A 12,610-nucleotide genomic window follows, 5' to 3' on the forward strand; every position below is an offset into this window, starting at 1 on the left:
CCTCATGGCGGTTCGTGCGGCGGTGCGTGGGGGAATCTTAAGGTCCCTCCTTAGGTTATTCGACGTGTTGGATCTGAATTCGTCGTCCGTTTTCCCAAATTCTATCGTTTAGATATAGTTTTACTAAATGGTCCCTAATTGTGTTTAGGTGCTGATAGACGCATATTTATGCGACTTAGTTAACTAGTTTTCTTGCATTTACGTTATTAGTTCTTAGTTATTTTAGTACTTTAAGCCATTTTCGTGTGTTTGTAGGTCCAAAGGGCTAAGGTAGCAAGAAAGTGCATTTTGGTGCATTTTGGAGCAGTTTTGAGCTTGTAATGGATTACATATGATATGAGCAAGATGGATGGACGAATTTGAAGACAAAAGAGGCTAGGAACATGCTAAAAATCTGGTGAAACAAATACAAGTTGCAAGAAGGGATAAATTTCTAGAAGGATTGGCCAAAACTTCACTCAAAACCATGCATACCCCATAAAATTCATCAATGCCGTGGCCTTCCCTTTGTTTTACTTCCACCAGATTTTTTTAGTGATGATGCAATGCCTATCTCACTATGACATTTGAGTGGATGATGTAATGCTTAACTCACCATGACATTTGAGTGGATGATGCAATGCTTAACTCACCATGACATGTGAGTGGATGACTCAAAACCTACCCTCACCAACAATTCTCCACCTTGCCATGCCTTACCTACTTCATTCCACCAGATTTTTGCATTAAACATGTCCATCCTCTTCCTATAAATACCATGGCAGCAACCTCATTCAAATCATCCAGAAATTAACCATTCTCCAAGCCTTTCCTTGCCTCTCCTACATATCTAAACCCCTTCCCATCCATTCCTCCAAATAACCAACCCTTCAACATCATTCCAACCTTGTTGGGGCGGCAAGGAGAAGGAGAAAAGTCCTTGGACGCGCTTGCTATCCAACATGGATCGTTGGAACGTTTAGGTGCTTTCTTCCCTTTGTTTTTCAATGGTTAAATTTGTTTATCTTTGTTATGTAATAATGAGGAACTAAACCCCCCTTGGCTAGGGGGGGGGATTCAAAACCATGTTTATGCTTGCTATATGATTTGATTACTTCCAATTGCGTTTCTTGAATTGTGAATTCAATTTACTTATCCGTTCGTATAAAAACTAATTTGTGTATGTTGGTTGAGAGTGCATGCTTAATTTTCATGCATGAATTTGATGCTAGAATATAAGGGAGTTTCACCTAATCGTTATGAACTTATATTCACAAGTAGTGAAGGTTGCTAGTCACAATCACGTTAAGTAAATTCTTGGCATAAGTTTCATGCAAATCATAGTAACGAGTGCCTCGTCAATGCTTATGTTTTTCATAGAACTTAATGATTCTTGCTTGTATCTCTATTATGCAATTCATGTAGGGAACTTGTAGGGAATGTTTTGGGTTGTCGTATGCAATCATCCAATCTAATAACTTGTTGAAAAACTGAGAGTTAATTAATGCAATTCACGGTTAATTTGGGGCGTTGAGTATTCATAACTTATCGAAGAGCAATTGGAAATCATTTTGTAGGCAAGCAAGACATGTGTGGAGAAGAACCCCTTAGCTAGCCTTCCATTATCCATTCAACCCAAATTTGTTTAAAATCTATTTAAGTTTTTAGTTTATTCGTTTTTACTTTCAACTTCACCAAACTCAAATCCCCCTTTTACTTTCTTGTTTTAAAATCTTTTGTTTACATTTTTAACTTTGTTTCTTTTTGTTTTTGAGTCAGTTTAGAGGTTTTAGCAAGCCCTCCTAATCCCCGGTTTAGAACGATCCCTACTTACATACTTTGCTACAATTGTTAAAAAGAGGGTTTAATTTGTGTGTGCTTATATTTCGCATCAAATTTTGGCGCCGTTGCCGGGGATTAGCAACTTTGCTAATCCCTTGGTTCTTTTCTTTTTGTTTAGTTTGTTTTTGTTTTAGTTTCTGACTTAGTTTTGTTTTCCTTGTTTTGTGTTACTTTTGATATTTGAGTTATTTTTCTTTCTTTGATTTTAGGTACAAATGGAGCAAGACATGGCACTTGCGACCATTCAAGCTCAATTGGCACAGCTCACTGCTCAATTGACTCATAATGCCGAACGGACCACAATGCCAAGTGTCCCTACATTTGATGTGCCCTATGGGCAAGGATATCAACATCCTCAATTCATTGTGAACGAAGATGCTTGGGGTTATCAAGGCTATGATCAACCAAGCAACAACATGTTTTCCAACGCTTACAATTCGGCTTGGAGAGATCATTCAAATTATATGTGGGGGGAACCTCAACAATTCCAACAAGAGGGATATTGGCAGCAAGAGGAGGAGTTCTATTCAAAACCTATGCAATATGCTCAATCAAACTCAGGTTCGTCAATAAATTATAATCAAATTCTTAATGAATTAAATTGTTTGGTGCAGGGCTCACAAAATCAAGCTAAGGAGGCTCAACAAGATGCATATTGGCAGCCATATGAGGAGTTCTACACCACACCTATACAGCCACCACCGCATACCCCACAACAATTCCAATCAAATTCAAGTATGTCCATGGATAGTGATCAAATTCTTCAAGTACTAACCTCTTTGACGCAGGACCAACAAAATCAAGACAAGAAGTTGGATAAATTGAAGAGTCAAATGGGAGAGATTATGGAATTCATGGTACAAATTCAAGAGCAAAGTGAACTCTCCAACTCAACTGTTGAAAATTCGAAGGAAGATTTTGAAATCCACGAGGCTATCACTTTGGGAAGTGCTATGAAGGATGAAGCTGTCCCAGAACCATCCAAACACAGCCCGAACATGGATGAATTGCTGCTGCAAGCAGAAGAGGAGGAGGACGACCTGGGCAGTTTAGAAGAATTCTTGCTGCAAGCTCCTCAAATCCCTATGTCATCCAACTCAGGTGAGGAAGTTTTAAATTCACTTCATTCTAACATTATTCCACCGAATGTCCTTTGTCCTTGCAGGTTTTTGATTCCAAATATCAAAGAGAGTGAAAAAGACATTGTGGAAGCTCTTCTAAAAGTGCAAAGTGATATCCAAATTCTTGGTGCACCAAAACAAGTTCCCGATGGTATTGAAACGTTCAAAGAACCTTGCACACCAAGAAAAGGGATTCAAGAGAATGAAGTGGTTGAAGCATATCAAGAATACATCCAAAAGGTTGTGCATGAGACAATCAAGCCCAAAGCAGTTGAGTTTGATGACACGGGACAAGCCACAACCATCATAGTAAACCTGGCCAAGTTCAAAATCCCGGAAATGTTCAAAGATGTGGTGTTTGTCATTGAGTTTGTGTCGGAAAAAGAAAGTAAGCCATCTTCTCCAATTTCAATTTTAATTTATACTAACATGTTTCTGATTTTGATGATTCAGGCACCCACTCTTGAATTTAAACCATTGCCGAATCATTTCAAGTATCACCTCCCATTAAAAGATAAATTCCATGCTTTGGAGCCGAGGGGAATTTAAAGGAAAGATTCGTCCGGCTAAAGACGTTAAATCAAGTGCTTCTTGGGAGGCAACCCAAGCATTCAACGAAGGGAGACTTTGGAATCGCTAACCCAATCAGATTTGCATTCTTACACCCTTATCTTTACTGCTTTCATTTTGTTTTGTTTAGTTAGTTGTGTTATTTGGTTGATTTATGTGAGTTTGTGTTATTTAGTTTAAGTGTGGGGGAAGGTTAACCAAAGTCTTTTTACATTAATTTACATTTAAAACAAAAAAAAATAAAAATAAAAAACACAAAAAAAAAAAAAATAAATAAACAAAGTTTTTTTTACATTGATTTACATATTTTACATTGATTAAAAAAAACAAAAAAAAAAACAAAAAAAAACACACCTAAAAAAAAAAAAAAAAAAAAAAATAATAATAAAAAAAAAAAAAAAATAAAAAATAAAAACATTAAAGTAAAAATATTTTACAATGATGTGTAAACTAATAGCATTCATTAGTCAGGTGGTGCTTCAGTAGTCGGCGGTGCTTCAACAGTCGGCGGGGCCACAGAAGGGGGAGGCAACAGAGGTTGATCAGTTGGAGCTTCACTACGCGATGCTGCTCCAGAAGACGAAGGCAGATGCTGTTGGAACAAACCCACAAACCTCCGATGATCAACCACCAACGATTCAACGTGACGGGTTCGAGCATATAGGCGTTGGGCCATGTTGGACACAGAACCCGCACACTGCACGCTAAGAGCCAGAGACTCCTTAACCGCCAATTCATCAGATCGTCTAGCGAGCAGTCTGTTATCTCTGGGGGTGACAAGGTTCCGGGCCACCACCGCAGCGGTCATGTCATTTTTCATCACCGAATCCCCAACGGTAAGAGGACCAGTAGGGGATATGAAAGATGGGCGCCATATGTTGTCTGGTGAAGGCGGAGCTGCCTCTTCACCAATGTTCAAGTCAAAACGACGATCGGAAGGGCCATACATTTTCTGAAGGTGGTGAAGAAAGAAGAGAGTCGGACTGATTAAGATTTTGGAAGTTTACAGGAGGGAGTGTTTACAGGAGGGAGCTCAAGTGTGTTGTGGAACAAAATTAACGCCTCTATAAAAAGAAGAAATCAAAGAGGCGCTCCTCAGAAATCGAAGAAGCGTCCTCTCGCAAATCGAAGAGTCGGGGCTCCTTTCTCAAAAGTCGGATTCTTTTCTCAAAAGAGGCGTTTCATTTCTTAAAGGCTGGGCTTGCTCAGAAACCACGAGCCGAACCCCGGATTTCAAAAGATCAATTTGTCCAGACGTGTTGTCACTCGTCACATGCAACTGGCAGCTTTGCGGAAATTACGGGCAGCTTTGTCAGAAAGCGCGTAATTTGTATTATTCATCCATCAACCGGCTGCCGACAATGAATGAGAGAATAGTTCCGGTTGTGAAGAAAAGTCCTATAAGTATTTACCTTCGCCTTCCACAGCAAAGGCACACCCTCTCAGCACTTCTTCATCTCCGAGAATGCATTCCCAAAGAACCCTCTCGAGTCACACTGTATTCCTCATTCCCTGGGATACCCCTGCAAACAACCCATCCAGAGCAAAAGTATTTCATATCATAAAGGTTGAAAGCAAGAGTATCTCATATCATGCATTCTCCATGTCCTTTTCCTTGTCTTTGTTCTAACCTGCAGGACATGGAGAAATTGCTCTCGAGTACTCGTCTTCCACTGCTGATGTACTTCCAAAGAAGCTGCCACATCTACCTGAAGAACAGATAAGGCAAGCGAAAATGATACCAACAGCATGTGGAGACAACGTACAGAAGAAACAAGCAGAGAAGAATGCAGCTTGCACAATCATCCCAGCGGAAGGAGTCCGAGCTGAAGAACTAGAGAAGCTGCCACATCTGCTTGGAGAACAAATAAGGAACTGCAACATCACCAAAGAGCAAAGCTTCGCCGTACAATATCATCAAATCATCACTTGCAAGTAAAAAGCTAAGTGTCACCCTGTTCAAGAGGAAAGCTGTGGAAAGTCAACAAGCACAACCAATGATCACTTATTAGTTCTATTCATTGTCTTTTATCGTGATTTTCAATTTTTCGTTTGCAATTTTTTTTATATTTTCTTGTGTTACTAAACTGAATTATTTCTTTTCTTTGCAGGAACTTTTGGTTATTTCCACCCTTGAAGTTGATTGCAGAATTTTAGCTTGGAGGGTCATCGCTTGGTTTTACTGCAAACTAGGGAAGTTTTCAGTCCAATTGCTTTATTTTGTTTCTTATTATTTATTTATTTTATTTTTATTTGCATTATAGTGTTTTCTGACATTGGGGTATAGATTTCATGGGTCCTTTCCCTCCATCTTTTGGTTTCACTTATATCTTGCTAGCTGTTGATTATGTTTCCAAATGGGTGGAAGCCAAAGCCACCCGGACTAACGATTCAAAGGTTGTTGCAGATTTTGTGAAAACTAATATCTTTGCTAGGTTTGGCATGCCTAGAGTTCTCATTAGTGATGGAGGCAACCCATGGAAATAAAGAAGACCTAGGAATTTCCGACTCCAAAACCAGGTGTTTGCGTTCTTTAACCCTCATCTCTGTTGCTTTTACTTTGCCATGTTTATCATGTTTCCTCGTTGTTTGTTTGTTTGCTTTTGTGTGAGTTTATGTTTGAAACATTGAGGACAATGTTAGATTTAAGTGTGGGGGGTAAACAAGTTGCTGTTGCATGATTTTCGTGGGATTTTATTCACCTATCACTTACAATGTTGTTTCTTGCTGTTTTAAGTGTTTTTAGTGTGTTTTTAAGCATGTTAGTATGTTTTGACATAAAAATCCGAAAATTTGACAAAAATTTGAAAAAAATTGTTTTGAAAAAGCCAAAAAGAGTTTTTTTTGTGTGTTTGTTTGTGTCTTAGGGTACCTTCCAACACAAATAATGAGGATTTGGTTTTTAATTGCATGACTGTTAAAGAAAGTTATAAACATGGATGGAAGTTTGATATGCTCTTGATTTATGCTTGGTTATAGTTATAGTTTACGAATTCACATGTAATCACAAAGAAAAAAAATCAGTTTTTGTAACATGCTTGAAGGAAGGAACTCAAACTAACACTACAACCTTGAGAGACTTGAGCCTAATACGTTCTTTGGAGAGTTATTAATCTGTGCATTTTTGTTTTCTAAAGTCGTTGCATGATCTCATCATTCTTTGCTTGGTTGCTACTTAGAAGGCGTTTCATCATTTAGTTCCAAATACTAGAACTTATGCCCGTTCCATTCAAAGCATGACATTGATTTGCATAACACATATTCAAGATGAAGTTGTGTAGTGAACTAGAGCCAAAAAGCTTATCCCGTGCATATTTGTTTAAGTTTAACCCCGTTGAGCCTTGTTTAGCCTGTTTTCTTTGTTAAACCACATTTCCCTTACCTAGCCTAGATTAGGACTATCCATACCCTTGTTTTTAAAGCATAATGAAGCATGACTTAAAATGAATTCCTTTTGATTGTCCTTATGCAGAAAACAAGTGTGGGGGAATGAGATTTTTGTGTTTTGTGTGCCAAAAGAAAGTAATAAGGCACGGGTTAGAAAAGAAAAAGAAAAAAAAAAAGAAAAGAAAAAGAGTTTGAAATAAGTGAGGAAAGGCTCACAAGTGTTGTTTGTAGTTGAAATCGGCCCTAAAAAGTTGAATGAATAACCCCATTGTGTTTAAAGTTAGTTGTTGCATTCAAAGGGAATTCTAGGCATCAATTTCATTACTTTGCTTATTATGCTTTAAAAACGTTTGTTTCCTTACCTTTCATTGTTAGCCAATCACCCCTAACCCCGTTACAACCCTTAACTTCAATCTTGAGTGTTATGTGTTTCAATATGTGGAGTTTGGGATTGGTACGAGCATATGGTGTCCCTGGTTCTCGCATCTAAGTAGTAGCATTCCAGTCATGAGATCATATCTATACATGCTTAATAACTCCAGAAATTGCTTTCTTTGCTATAAACATATGTGAGTGTTCGTTTTCATGTTTACATCAATCTTCTCACATACATCTAGTGTAGGGTAAGTAGTCAGAAAATCATAGTGAAAATAAGAGTGTATCTTGTAAGGAATTGAGCAAATTCTCTAAGGCATGTTACTACATTCAAAACATCGTTTTAATTGGTTATATGTGAACTAGTATGTGGTGACTTTGATTAAGTATGTGCTCAAGGGTAGGGAAGGCAAAAAAAAAATATGTGGTTATGATGATCTTTTGCATGTCATGTTGCATTGAAAATCCCTAAGGTAATTGTTGGAAGGTTTAGGTTTTGTTTTGTTCTTATGTTTTATTTGTTTTATTTTGCTCGAGGACTAGCAATAGCTAAGTGTGGGGGAATTTGATAGACGCATATTTATGCGACTTAGTTAACTAGTTTTCTTGCATTTACGTTATTAGTTCTTAGTTATTTTAGTACTTTAAGCCATTTTCGTGTGTTTGTAGGTCCAAAGGGCTAAGGTAGCAAGAAAGTGCATTTTGGTGCATTTTGGAGCAGTTTTGAGCTTGTAATGGATTACATATGATATGAGCAAGATGGATGGACGAATTTGAAGACAAAAGAGGCTAGGAACATGCTAAAAATCTGGTGAAACAAATACAAGTTGCAAGAAGGGATAAATTTCTAGAAGGATTGGCCAAAACTTTACTCAAAACCATGCATACCCCATAAAATTCATCAATGCCGTGGCCTTCCCTTTGTTTTACTTCCACCAGATTTTTTTAGTGATGATGCAATGCCTATCTCACTATGACATTTGAGTGGATGATGTAATGCTTAACTCACCATGACATTTGAGTGGATGATGCAATGCTTAACTCACCATGACATGTGAGTGGATGACTCAAAACCTACCCTCACCAACAATTCTCCACCTTGCCATGCCTTACCTACTTCATTCCACCAGATTTTTGCATTAAACATGTCCATCCTCTTCCTATAAATACCATGGCAGCAACCTCATTCAAATCATCCAGAAATTAACCATTCTCCAAGCCTTTCCTTGCCTCTCCTACATATCTAAACCCCTTCCCATCCATTCCTCCAAATAACCAACCCTTCAACATCATTCCAACCTTGTTGGGGCGGCAAGGAGAAGGAGAAAAGTCCTTGGACGCGCTTGCTATCCAACATGGATCGTTGGAACGTTTAGGTGCTTTCTTCCCTTTGTTTTTCAATGGTTAAATTTGTTTATCTTTGTTATGTAATAATGAGGAACTAAACCCCCCTTGGCTAGGGGGGGGATTCAAAACCATGTTTATGCTTGCTATATGATTTGATTACTTCCAATTGCGTTTCTTGAATTGTGAATTCAATTTACTTATCCGTTCGTATAAAAACTAATTTGTGTATGTTGGTTGAGAGTGCATGCTTAATTTTCATGCATGAATTTGATGCTAGAATATAAGGGAGTTTCACCTAATCGTTATGAACTTATATTCACAAGTAGTGAAGGTTGCTAGTCACAATCACGTTAAGTAAATTCTTGGCATAAGTTTCATGCAAATCATAGTAACGAGTGCCTCGTCAATGCTTATGTTTTTCATAGAACTTAATGATTCTTGCTTGTATCTCTATTATGCAATTCATGTAGGGAACTTGTAGGGAATGTTTTGGGTTGTCGTATGCAATCATCCAATCTAATAACTTGTTGAAAAACTGAGAGTTAATTAATGCAATTCACGGTTAATTTGGGGCGTTGAGTATTCATAACTTATCGAAGAGCAATTGGAAATCATTTTGTAGGCAAGCAAGACATGTGTGGAGAAGAACCCCTTAGCTAGCCTTCCATTATCCATTCAACCCAAATTTGTTTAAAATCTATTTAAGTTTTTAGTTTATTCGTTTTTACTTTCAACTTCACCAAACTCAAATCCCCCTTTTACTTTCTTGTTTTAAAATCTTTTGTTTACATTTTTAACTTTGTTTCTTTTTGTTTTTGAGTCAGTTTAGAGGTTTTAGCAAGCCCTCCTAATCCCCGGTTTAGAACGATCCCTACTTACATACTTTGCTACAATTGTCAAAAAGAGGGTTTAATTTGTGTGTGCTTATATTTCGCATCAGGTGCATTGGCGGGAAGCAACGTCATCCTCTCTAGCTTGACCGGTTCCCGAACAACAAAATATTTGTGAGTGGACCCCTTCTTAACTTACATGTTTTATAAAATATTAGCCTAGCATGCATTTCATATTTCATGATTGTGCATGTTTTATAATATGTTTTACGGAGAATTTATGAATTCTTTAAATTACTTTTACGGAATATTTATGATTTATCCAATTTAAGTTTTACTAAAGGTTATGAAATATTGGAATTTCGCATATGAATTTCTATGGATTTCGAATATGATTTATTTTGCGGGTTTACGAATATGAGATTCCATGGATTTACGAATATGAGTTACTATGGATTTATGAGACGAGGTTTGAGCTTTTGAGCTCCAATGATTTGATATGAGATTTTAAAGGTATGTTTTCGGTGCTTATCTAGCGGGTTATCATACAGCACATCCACACAACACTGGTATAGATGACAATTGATGAGGAAAAGTGAGATATGATATATGTTATACCCCAAGCTTCACTTCCGAAAGCAATGTCGGATAGCTTCACTAGTGTCGGTGTGTGATGTATAGATTTTTTTCTCCGGCGTAACCCAGAGTCGTACAGATTTACCATTGGGTGATGGGGCCTACCATGTTTCTTCACTAGCGTAACCTAGTGTCGTACAACTTCACCTTCGAGTGATGGACATGTACTGCCTTTGGTGACTATGATACCCCTAAAGAGTACAATATTGATGAGATTCATGGATTTGCCTTCTGGCGATGATCGTTATTGAGCATGGTTTTACTGGTACTTGTTTTACGAATGATTTCATGGCATGCTAGGGTTTTCAGAAAACTTACTATGTAGTACTATATATGTGTTTTCAAAATAGGGAGTTAGTGTGTTCATAAAGAAAACGATTTTCTACTTTTAGTACTTTTATTATAAACTTTGGTCCATTCACCTTTTCTGTTTTGCGCCCTCTCAAGAGTTAGAGTCAATGCACACGATCTCGAGGTTAGGGCACTTCCGCTTAGGCATTTTCGAGCCTCTTTCTTGTGCATTTCATTCCTTGGTTCGTACCTTTCTATAATAATTCTTTCACATTATTTTTCCTTAGTTGTATGCTCTGAATACGATTCTGCATTAGTATATCTCTTTCCAATTACATATTTTAATTCGTATGCATGTTTAAAATGGCTTCGTTACCCTCGGGTGACAGCCAATATGTGCCCATCCTAGTATGTTGGGGATATTGGGATCAGGGCGTGTCAAGGGAGGAGGAAGAAGAGGTTGATGCTGGTAGTTGCAGTAGTCAAGAGAAACCCAAGCAGAAATGGCCAAGATGGCTATTGAGAGGTACAAGCTTGACCCAAATTATGTATAAGTTGTTATATGATAGGGTTACTGAAGTTTAAGTGGAACACTTGAAAGTCTGACATGGAAATATTGAAGGGGAAATTGAAGCAATCCGATATTGATGATGATGTTCGGTACTGCTTGTCCTCTTAGTTAAGCAATGTTGCAGACTATTGCCTTTCCACCAACTTCATGGAGGCCGAAGCCATCAATGCCACTTTGCTCCGTTAAAGCATTTCTAGGAAGTTTCTCACCCAAGAATCATATAACTGGAATATCAAGCTGTTGATGAGGTGAATTACGCTGAAAAAATAGAAGACCGTTTAAAGGAGGTCGTTTTGATTCACTTGGAGAAGGTCAGCCTTATTGGAATTTGTCAAGGATAACCCTGTAAGTTTGAGACATATTTGGGGCAGGTGAAAGCGGACAAGTCCAAGATTGTTTCCACCTTGATGTAAAAAAAGGTTTTTGATTTTATTCTAGAAGTGGCGGTAATGGAGAATTTGTAGCCTGAACAGATAATCAATAAGATGTTTGTGTTCAGCAAGAAAGACATTTTCCACAGGGCTTATCCTTAACGGGAAGAGGATTATGCGAAACTAAAGAGGAAGTTTGAGGAGAAGGGGTATGGCGATGCGGTGCCACCATAGTGGTTTCTAGTTTGGTTTACGTCAGATCTTGAATTTGAAGCGGAAAATATACGATTGCCATGGACGCAACCAAGGATGACTATTTTGATTGGATTCTCCGAGAATTTGCTCAAGTTGTTATCGGAAAATGATGGGGAAATTGGCCTGGTGCATTTCATGGAAGCAGCCATCTCCAAAGAAGAGTATTAGAAACTAGCTGTAGCGGACTGACATGCACATATTGAGGCTTATTTTTTTGTAGCATATATGCCCTTTTTTTTTCAATAAAATTAATGTTTGTACCATACTTAGGGCCTCTGTATTTAGATCTCGTATAAATACTCAGGGGACTCAAATGTAATTATGTAATAAAGGAAGGGGCAAATATGTAATAAGTGAGGAGCTCTTATTCTATAAAAGGACCCCTCACTCTCCTTATTAAGGGAGGCCAATTCTTAGGTCTGACTCTCACCCTCAGAAGCCTCACTCTCATTACAGAGGCTCTCTCATTCCTTCACAATCCTATCCGAGAAATACAATATCAGTGTGGACATAGCCCAAACATTGGGGTGAACCACGATACATCTTGTGTTATTTACTTTCTTGCAGATTTACTGTCGGATTTACGTTGTTCTAAGACCTCTCTCGTTTTGTGCATCAACATTTGGCGCCGTCTGTAGGAAACGACACGAAAAGCTGTGTCGGTTCTCTCTCATTTTGCACCTCCACCGTGAAGGATTATTTTGTGAAAACATGTTCATTTAAGCAACATCAATAAGCATGCAATTAACAATTAAAGGCGGAATCATGCTTGCATGCACTTAAAAACAAAACATTACCCATGAAATTCAAAGCCTAGTAGATTGGTGAACCAAAACTCAACTCAAAACAAAGTGAGTTGAAATTTATACCTTTGTAGATTCCTCTTTGCATAAGCAAAGGCTAATCACCCAAAGAGAGGGCCTTCATTCCTTGCATCTTAAATCTATGGATTTGGATGGAAGAATAGGTTTCTCCAAGTTCCCAAAATTGAGAACCTCTAAGTCTCTTCACCAAGGAGAGATTGGAGAAGAAATG

The 12,610-nt window shown here is 38.0% G+C and overlaps 1 long non-coding RNA gene across 1 annotated transcript; it reads left to right on the forward strand.

The window, feature by feature from the left end:
- The first annotated feature begins 9,561 nt into the window (after nucleotides 1-9,561).
- On the forward strand, nucleotides 9,562-11,228 carry LOC139191506 (uncharacterized). Its single transcript, XR_011575577.1, has 3 exons — nucleotides 9,562-9,625; nucleotides 10,768-10,904; nucleotides 11,001-11,228. It is a non-coding gene; the product is annotated as an uncharacterized lncRNA (long non-coding RNA).
- Nucleotides 11,229-12,610: the final 1,382 nt, after the last annotated feature.

Source organism: Malus domestica, chromosome 14, assembly GCF_042453785.1.
Source record: "Malus domestica chromosome 14, GDT2T_hap1".
Lineage (NCBI taxonomy): Eukaryota > Viridiplantae > Streptophyta > Magnoliopsida > Rosales > Rosaceae > Malus > Malus domestica.